Consider the following 10,632-nt stretch of genomic DNA (forward strand, 5'->3'; position numbering starts at 1 on the left):
CATGCCGAGATAAAGCCCATACCATACGTCAATCAAATATGGCGTCATATTACAAAATTTTTTGGAACACTTCCGTTGCCGGGAACACCAAAAAAATTCCCAATGTGATTGGACATCATTTAGGCGAATGTACGGTGGCCCATAGGTACAATACACAGCTAGAAATACACAATACACAAATAGAAGTACATGAACACAAATAAAAGTACACTAACACAAATAGAAGTACACTAACACAAGTAAAAGTACACTAACACAAGTAAAAGTACACTAACACAAGTAAAACTACACTAACACAAGTAAAATGTGCACTAACACAAGTAAAATGTGCACTAACACAAGTAAAATGTGCACTAACACAAACAACAAATGTAACCGATGTACCGCAAAAACATACAAGTAGAAGTACACGAACGCAGCGTACAAGTACACAAACACATACTAATAGAAGTACACAAACGCAAGTAGAAGTAGACAACCATTACTCATTAAGCGTTAAGAAGTACACAAACAAGAGCATTATTGGTATTATACGAATTCAAAACGATACTTTAAAAAAAACTTTAAAATTCCAAGGCTCTTTGTCTCTGGAGTGGTCATGGAAGAGGCAATAAGAGACTATTTCCGGAAGAACTATCAATACAAAACTATATTGAGATTATTAGAAAAATTTCATGGCATAACCATCTCGAAGGGAACACTTTTGAACAAGTTAAAAGAATACGGATTGCTTCGGCGAGGAAATGTTGTAGATTGAATTCGTGTAAGAGAATGTATTCAACAAGAAATAGATGGAGATGGTAAAATGTTGGGATACAGAGCTATGTGGAGGCGATTACAATCAAAATATGACGTGAATGTACCCCGTTTGGTTGTTCAAAACATTCTTCGAGAGGTTGACCCAAAGGGATCAAGACTTCGACGAGCAAACTATCTTTGAAGGAGAAACTATTTGAATCCAGGTCCAAATTATTGCTGGCACGTCGATGGCTATGACAAGCTTAAACCCTACGGGTTTCCAATACACGGATGCATCAATGGCTTTAGTCAGCCATATTTTTAGAAAAATTGTTGACAGATTTCAGTAAGTAAATGCGCATAAAATTTGCATCAACCTTATCAGGGTTAGGCCCTAGACACTTCATTTGAAATAAATTAGGAGATTAGGGTTTGAGACTAGGGATTTTCCAAACATCGGGTGCAAAAGAATGACTGGGCTTCTTCGAGCAAGGGGTGTCAACATGCAACAGGCCCGAATACAGCAGTCTATGGATAGGGTTGACCCAGAAGGTGCTCTTGAAATTAATATTATCCACCTGAAGGCAATACGGTGTTGCAGGACCGCTATCACTTGGCACGTCGATGGCAATCATAAATTGATTAGGTAGGAATTCATATGCTATTGTCGGCTGTTTAAAGTGTTATGGTATTAGGGATATAATAATATTCCTCCATTCTCTTTTTATTTTTGCTTTGGATAGATGGCGGTTCATAATTATGGGGGCATTGATGGTTATTCTCGTATGGTGGTCTACCCAGCATGTTCTACAAACAACCCCAAGCATTGCCTGTGTACCAGCATTTCAGATCAGCTGTTCAAAAATTGGGCCTACCCACCTGTGTTCGTTCTGATAAAGGGGGCGAGAACACTGACATTGCGTGTCTGGACGCCTTAACGGATGTTGTCACATCCGTTGAGGGCTCCAGACAGAGAAAGCCACATAGCTGGCAAGAGTTTTGCATAATCAAATAGAAAAGTTATGGAGAGATCTCTTCAGTGGTTGTACATATCTCTTTTATAACCTCTTCTATCACATGGAGAATGAGGGTATACTTGAACCGATGAGGTGCATTTGGCAGCTTTACATTATGTGTTCCTCCCAATTATCAATTGCCACCTTCAGTTATTTACAGAACCCTATAACAGAGCACCAATCAGCTCAGAGCAAATCAATCTCCAGAACAACTTTGAGTTAGAGGCATGCTATCAAATCCAAGCAATAGAATCGCCAATGAATTTACAAATCAGGTAAACAACCATAATGAATGAACCATGGAATGTGAAACCAATGCAAACTCAAGCAAACAAAGTTGTAATGTTCCTTCTTTTGAATATTTAGAATTGAATATGGTGTGGATTGGGACAGCCCAATACCTGAAAGCAAAGTAACAGAAGATGAAAGTACTGTGGTACCAGAAAACATACTTTCGTTAAGTGAAATGGAGTTAGAAAATCTTCGAAGTCTGATCAGTCCTTTAGCTGATTCAGAATTTTTTGGGGTTGACATATGCACTCATGTTCTAGGTTGTATTGAAGAATGTTTACAAACAAGAACAAACCAATAAAATGTTTTACTGTAAAGAACTGTCAGTATGTTCAACTTGATGCTAATGTAAATTTTTATCTCTTTATGCATACATTGTGTTGTATGTATATAAACACCTCAAATTGTGCACTACATTGCACTATAAGTAACAAAACATCAACAACCTAATGAAAAGCTCAACAATATCTAATATTCAAACAATACCAAATCCTTCTTCTTGAATATCCAGAGCAGAATCCATATTGAATTTAAATTCTTCATATGTTGTTACTAGACCAGGAAGCTCAAGTTCTAGAGACAAGGGTTTGCATTGTGTAGGGTGGAATTATTCTGCAACACTGTTATAGAACTTTGAAAACCCATAGGAGGAACTGCTTTGCATCCTGTGGCAAACATCAACAGTCTTGACAGTTTACGTTCTAAAAGTAGATAACATAATATTACTTTTCAATTGAAATGTCAAGGTTTCTTTCAACATATATATAAAAACTCGTTCAAAGAGAAGCCGTCAAACATACCTTCAGTGAGAACATAATGCTTGAAAAAATCTTTATGGAGGTTGTCCAATCCGGAAAGGATATTGTGATTGACGGATCGCTACGATGAAAAGTCATATGCGTCGGCATCTCAACGAAGGAAATGATATCAATTCAGCGTCAGATATGAAGAGAGCACTTGATTCGTATGGTGGCGTCAAAAGCTGTAGGATTGCCGTAGCTGAAGTTAATATATTAAAGCAGGACATCAATGATCATAATTGGAAGGGGACAGTCACTGAATAATTTTGAATTCCTTAGCACTGGAATACGAGTCTGGAAAGCGTTTAGCGTTGCCAAGGGAAAAGTTGTGAAGAACAAGGTGCTCAAGGATATGACTAGTTCACAGCGAAAAACAGATCTTTGCATTGTTGAAACATTCAGTGATCCGGTGGAAGATAAAGGAGCGTTTAAGAGAACCCAAAAGGAAGGCAAATCCACAGCGAAGGCGGCCGAGAAATCGGATGACTCTTCCTCAGAGGAGATAAGTACAGCTAGAGGTTTCAACTGTCCAGAAATTAACTGCATCAAAGTATTTGTATCTAATGGCGCTCTTGAACGGCATCTCAGGATTCAGGAAAACACATGTATAAAGCACATCAGGAATCTTTGTTTGATTGCATTAAAAGAAAGTGGGTAGAAGCCTGTACATCTGTAGGTACTGTAGCAAAAGGTACCGGAATCCTAGAGCATGGCACTCTGCAAGATTGCAATTGTAAGGTTACGTCTGGCGCGGAAATGGGCTGGGCATTAAAGAAGTCTAAAACGAAAGCCCGTTTTTCAGATAATGTAAAAGAATATTTAAAGAAGTTGTTCTTGGAAGGGGAGGAAACTGGTAGGAAAGAGCTACTTTTCAAGATTGAGTGTTCTCAACAAATGTGGCAAACTCCCTTGCAATATTGATCTTGATGATGATGAAATTGATGGGCTAGAAGAAGCATTAGACAGACAGAAGAAAGTAGATGCTATTCATTGTGCCATCAAATTGTAAAACAAGACAACGTAAAAGGCCCGATCCGCAGTTGTCCTCATCGTGGTGTTTGATGCGCTTTTACCTTATATCCACTTGCTAAAAGATGTCTTATTATTATTAAAAAGGTGTCTTATTATTTTTGTTAAAACGCACATTGCCGATCGATATTTTTATTATAGATCATTTAAGTTTCTTTTTGAAAAATCGAAGAGACTCTCTACATCAACAAGTTACTAAACCATAACATTTTAAAGGAATTTGACATCACAGCATTGGCAGCTGAACGACTACTTATTATCAACAGCTAGTAATCTCACTCAACTGAATGAATAATGCAGAGCGACAGTGAACCTCTTCAAAATATATCCTTAGTACGTTGTCTAACTTGATATTATACTGAAATTGACTGTTTTGAAAACTGTCTCCAAAAACAATACAATTTGTAGCCAAATTCAGAACCATAGTACCAAAGGTAAATAGACATGGAATTTTCTTATTAAATATTTCGCTATAATACTATGTAGTTGAAGTAACATTTGCTTACATCGTTGAAATATATTGCATTGCAACCCAAAATGGATTCTTGCAGGCTGCTGTTAGAAGACATTTTAAGGCCTCAGTTTGGCGAATTAAAAATTAGTTTTTCTTTTTTGTTTTTGATTTGACTTTGAATTTGGATCAAGTATAGGGTCGAAAGAATCCCCATACATTTTTAGGTTATTGAGTGCCCGCAGATTTTTTTCGTGCTTTAGTAATTTAAGCAATAGATTTACTGGAGTAACAGAAAATTTTTTCATTTTCGAAGTGGACTTTGGAGATATTGACCTCTCAATAACACGAAAAAAAAGGGTAAATTCAACATTTAAAGTTCTTGGGCTTAAACATACCGTTGCCATGACAACGGTATGGAAGTAAAGTGCACCTCTCTTTAACGTATGAGTAAGCAGCATCTCTGCTCAAGACAAAAGGAGGTTCCACATTTCTACAATTTAAGTTTAAGTTTTTCTGCCTCATTCAAATTAAGTTACGTTTATGTTGTATTTGATGTCAAAATGGTCTTTTTGAGGTGGGGTACCTGTAACTTAGCACCAAAAGAACTGATCCAGCTGAAACTTTGTGACAGTTCATAACTCACTATGCTATACAACTGTACCAAGTTTGAACAAAATCGGTGAACCCAAATGTAGCACCACCTACCAAGCTTTGCCTGGTTCTACCATGGACACACGTTGGTTATCCTGCAAGAAATTTCTCCCACTCGTGCGGGCTCGTTTTTTCAGCAGTTATTCGCGTGATAGATCAATTATATTCTTAGAAGATGAAGTACTTGCGAAAGTTTCATAAACAAGATGGCGTCTTCTGAAAATATTGATCCAGAAACCGGAGGTGAAGTTCTTGATTTGCGCGCATCTAGTTCTGCAACTGAACGCGAAGATGGGTTTTGGAATAGCTCTGTTGTGTCCATGAAGTTTTCAGTGGAACGCCAATGGATAAAATCCGTCCGAAAAGCAAGGCGAAAGCCAAATTATGGAATGTCGAATATGGATTCCCAACTTGAGGAAGTGGTGGAAACAAGCTTGAGTGAGTTGGTTCTCTGCTCGACATCTATTTAAAGGAAATAGGTAGCTCCTTAAAAAGCCGGCTATTCAAATCAAAAGCCACTGGTTTGGTAAATCCAGTAACATTGTTTATCCCTTGGGCCGTGTTTCACCACATTATCGTCCTCGTGCGTGGGTATTCTGGTGATGTCCATACAAACAACAAGAGTTCAAAACATTATGTCTCTATTCAAAAAATGGACACAATGAAGAAGTTGTTTTCACCAGCAAGATTTTCTGGCGAAGTGTTCTTTGCATACAGGCATTTTAAGAAAGCAAAGTGCCCAGAATCTAAAAAGATGATATCTGTCTACAATGGCAGGTCAACCATTGTTGTGTCTGAATTAACACCATTTTGCATTGACTACACCATGAAATCTCAACGTGCTACAATAACATTTTATATCCAACGATACTCAGTGGATGACTATGCTATTGATGGGCACCTACAGTCATTGATGAACAGTCAGTAACAAAGTTAACATTTGAATATTATTTGTTTTTGGTAGGGCTTTTCTAAATCTTAAGCAAACTGACACTCAGAGACATGCATACTGATCAGTTGTGAAGCCAGAATGTTAAATGTTTTATGTTTGTTTATGTTTTGCACACAAAGTGATTTCTCTCTGATTCTCACCCAAACCTAACCAGTAACATGATTTATCCAATCATATTTGTGCACAAAACACATGGGTATAACCAGCCAGAAAGCAGGGTGTAAAACACTATTCTAAGGCTCATTAAATATGAAATTAATCTCTAAGGCAACTGTGAAGTGAGTGAAAAATATGGTATACGCTGAACATCATTTTTTGTGGAACAATGTAATGCAACAAGTGACATTTTTTGGAATGCTTGACAACATGAACCAGTACCTGACACTCTTTAATTCGATGAAAAAACATCTTTTAGAAAATTCTCTGTCAAAATATAAATTTTACCAAACATCTAATTAGTCAAAAAAGTATGTAAAAAATAACTAGCAATAAAAAATTGTCAAATTTGAAGAGTTACAGGTACTAGGTTATACACAAATAGAAGATTGTGAAATTTGTATTATTTGTATATAACAACAATTATAAACCTGAATGCAACCTAAATTTAAAAAGCTTAAAACTACACTGTTTTGAAACTATGTACAGTATATTTCACTGCAATTAGACAGATTTATTCATACTAAGTTATGCTGCTATGCTTTCTTATATGCTCTCTTATGCCCTCTTTCTAGCATCCTCCAGCTAATCTATATCCTTTCGGCCCAACAAACTTAAATTTAATTTACGCAGTTCTTCCTTAAGTTCTTTCACACTCATCTGCTTTGGATTCTTCCTACTGCATTCAACTGGACCAGTGTCACTGTTGTGAATCCCTAAATGGGGATCCAAAATAGACTTGTCAGCAAAACGCTCACCACAAATTTCACAATACACCGGTTTCAAAAGGATAATCAGCTCCTGAGAAAGTTCTTGGTTTTGGGCACATGTCACAATCTCCCTACTCGATAGGCAATCATGACAAAAAACATTATTGTTTTCTATCTTCCTGCCACAATTACAAAATCCTGGCTGGTCACAGTGTGATGAAACACGAGACTGATAATGTGACTTGTAGGTAGTTGGCATGGGCTGGTTCTCAGGTAGATAAAAGCTGCGCACATAGTTAGCTCTTAGAAGTTGCCACCATTTCCCTTTAGTATCTGTGCTGTTCGATCTGTTTGTCAATGCCAAGTCCTTCTTTACAGCAGCATGTTTGGCTTCTTTAGCCTGCAGGGAAATTGTGCCATATCCAACTTCATACATATCATACAACTTGGTAGCGTGGTATGGAATTGCGTATCCAACTGTCCATGTGGTGACGTTCACAGACGTGGGGTAGAATAAGCACATCAAATGGAAAAATAACTTACAATTGTCCTCAAGTTCCACCAGGTCTGCAGGTGTGGCAGACAGCTTATTGAATATAGCACAGGCATTCCTCAGGTAATAAACATTCTACCCAATGCCAGCCGTTTTAAAGAATGCAGAGGTGTTTCGTTAGGAAACTGCAAAGCATCTACTAAGCGATATGCATAGAGTGCTAAAGCAGTGGCCTGGCGCCCAATAAGTCTGGTACGAATCTTATTGTGTCTCCTATTCTTATCATCATGATGCTCTTTGACTTTGCTTACCAGGAATCTCAAGCCGCAACCAATTGTTTGTGACTGGCTTACTGGATTACTTGTACTCGTTCACTAGTTAGGGATTCACCAGTTTCAGTCTGTGAAGCATCAGCTGCGAACTTTTAGTAGAGACTGGAGCACCTAAAACTTCAATAAAATCATGAAATTTGTCCCTTTGCACAGATTCTAAGTATATAATGTTCAAAACTTGCTGCCATGCGTTTATCTCACAATGCAGAGGTTCAGGGCGTTGTCTTTCGGCAAATACACCAATACGAGGGGGACCCAGTTGACGTATGCCATTTTCTGCCATATACTCTAACATCTTGCTATGTCGTGTCTCCTTTTAGTGTAGTTGGCAGTGAAGAAATGTACGCTTTTACTAACTTTGCATGTTCCTCTCAGGTGGCATTAGTACAAGGTTTCCAAGTATCGGTATCAGCATTGCCAATAGAACCACCCATTGTTGAGATGTTGGCTTTGCTTACATTTGCATATGGAGAGGATGTGTAGCAGCCTGGTTTAACTCATTATTGGACCAGCCTTGCCATGACATATCTGCACTCGGTTGGAATTCAACAGTACACTGCTTTCCTGCAACTGTTAGTACATTTCCTTCAATAAAGCCATTTCATCAGTGTGCTGCTTCCAAAGATCTTCTAAAATTTGATGTTTCTCTTCCAAGCTGACACAGTGCAGTAAATACTGGAAATCTCTACTTCGGACACGGTCCCCAAGATTCCACATAGTAACACTTCCTATTGAATAAATATAGGGCACATAAGCACTGTGATTATATATCCTAAGAAAAGTCAAAAAATGATAACAGGTTTCATCAATGCAACATGTTGCACTCCTGAAATTTTTTCCATATTTGAAGCTAAGTTAGTTTAATACCATATTATAGGATTGATAAATATAGGATTGATTTCTCATGTTCCATGCTTCCACACATCCATGTATTATTGCCTATTTTACTCCAGAATTTACAGTACATACCTATTGACATTGTGAGATCACTTGTCTCTGGAGCACCATCATCAGAAAATTGGAATATGAAATGATTTTCCATTTCATTAAACCAAACAAGCTTTTTTGAGAGATGTTGTACTCGAAGATGCAAATCAATAATCATAAAGACCAGGCCAGTGATTGTCCTTGAAACTCCTGATGTGCCTGGTAACTGCTCAATATCACCAATGTCAAGATTTTTCACAAACAAGTCAACAGCTTTAGAGGATACTGGTTGAGGGTGCCTCAGATCCAACCCCAGACAGTTAATATTCTTTGGCAGCCATATCTCCTTGTTGGCATTGAAGTAGGATGCTTGTGTCTTGCAAACAAGTGTAAACTTTCTTCGGGACAAGAAATTCTGGTACTTCAAAGCTAGTGCGTTCTTCATGGCTTCAGCTGAAATTTGGTAATCTTTCATAGAGTTTCCAAACAGTTGTTGTAGATGCTTTCCTTTTTGTACCCAATAAAGACCTCGGTGATAAATTCTTTTGTGCATTAGCTACTATGTAGTCCCAAGCACCATACAATGAACCAACCTATTAATTAAAATAGTGATCTAGGATGAAGAATTTTTAGTACTATATAGTATTTACTTATTTCCATTAACTAGTTACATAAGATCTAAAGGTCTTTCTTTGATGAGTACCGTACCACAGAACCTCTGGCATTTGACAAAGTAAAATAAATTTAAGGGTACAACACATGTTGATGATGGGTCAAGTATGATACCTGGCTGTTTATATAGCTACTCAGCAATCTGCCCCATTGTGCTTCAACTTTTTACTTTACTCTATGTATTGCCAAATTATCTTACACGCGAAGGGGAGACCCTTACAGCCTAATGGGCTAAATTACAGTCTCTATCCATATGTATACCTCTCCTCCATGTATAAATGTAAGGGCCTTCTCTGTCTCTTTTCTTCTTCTGTATCGTGTGCTTGAGCTGGAGTCATTAATCATATCTTTCGAAGTGGGATTTTTCATTCTCTTACTCTTTGAAAATTGTTTGTAATCTAGGCCAAGTGAAGAAATCATTGACTTCAGTTCTTGATTCTCCTGTGTTTTAACTGACATTTCCTGTTTAATTGCTTCAACTTGCTCGCTTTTCTCTTCAAATGCTCTGTTTAGGTTTACCAATTCAGCATCTGAATAAAGTAAAATATCAATAGAGAGGATGCCATGTATATGGTATGTTAGACACAACACTGCTTATATTAAATATTCAGTTTGAAAGTATGATTATACAGTGTATTTTGAAAAATATATCGAACTAAACTTTGTTTACATCATTCAAGAGAGAATATAATCATTGTATTCTGCTTCACTTTCTATTGGATCAAAAATCACTCGTGCTTATTTCCTTGCCAAGAAGCGCAAACAAAGTTTAGGGGTCTACAGGCTCAGAAAGATATGATATAGTCCAACAAATATTCGGGTAATGCTCCTAATTTTTACACCAATCAAAATCAGCTTACCTTTATTGCTCAAACTTTTCATAAGCTCGACCTTAGCGTCTTCCAACTGCTTTACTTGGGCATGAAAACGAGATGCTGTCGATTCGCATTCTCGGATTGTTTCAGTCATACGATTTTCCTTATCTAACTACTCTCTTCGTCGTTTGTTTGCAATAAAAACGGGTGAATTTTCCCAAAATATTGCCAGTTTTTTTTCAGAGTTGCAAAGTCCCTTATGGCCTCTTAACTTCGAACATTTACGACTTCTTTTGCAATATAAATCTTCGTCTTCTTGAGTCGCCATCTTGAATCTACGAACTTCCGTACATAGGTCAACTACGGCTTTCCACAGTCTTTCTTTTACACTTTTTTGAAAGCATAAGGTATTGGTTAGGCTACAAAAATATATATCTACACAATTCGTTTAGTTAGGAGCCTGCACGACATTTGTATGAAGATATTTTCATCAAAAAACCTCCACTTTTTGCTTAATTTCCTAATTTCCCGCTACTATTAAAGACCTTGTAGGGTAGCCTAAGTGACAAATGTGGATATACATGTGCTTTACACAC

The 10,632-nt window shown here is 37.5% G+C and overlaps 1 pseudogene; it reads right to left on the minus strand.

Annotated features, from left to right (window-relative positions):
• Positions 1 to 8,209: 8,209 nt before the first annotated feature.
• LOC114543890 lies at positions 8,210 to 10,190 on the minus strand (annotated as a pseudogene).
• Positions 10,191 to 10,632: the final 442 nt, after the last annotated feature.

The sequence above is a fragment of the Dendronephthya gigantea genome, unplaced genomic scaffold, assembly GCF_004324835.1.
Source record: "Dendronephthya gigantea isolate DGI-Jeju-01 unplaced genomic scaffold, DenGig_1.0 000580F, whole genome shotgun sequence".
In the NCBI taxonomy this organism is placed as follows: Eukaryota; Metazoa; Cnidaria; class Anthozoa; order Malacalcyonacea; family Nephtheidae; genus Dendronephthya; species Dendronephthya gigantea.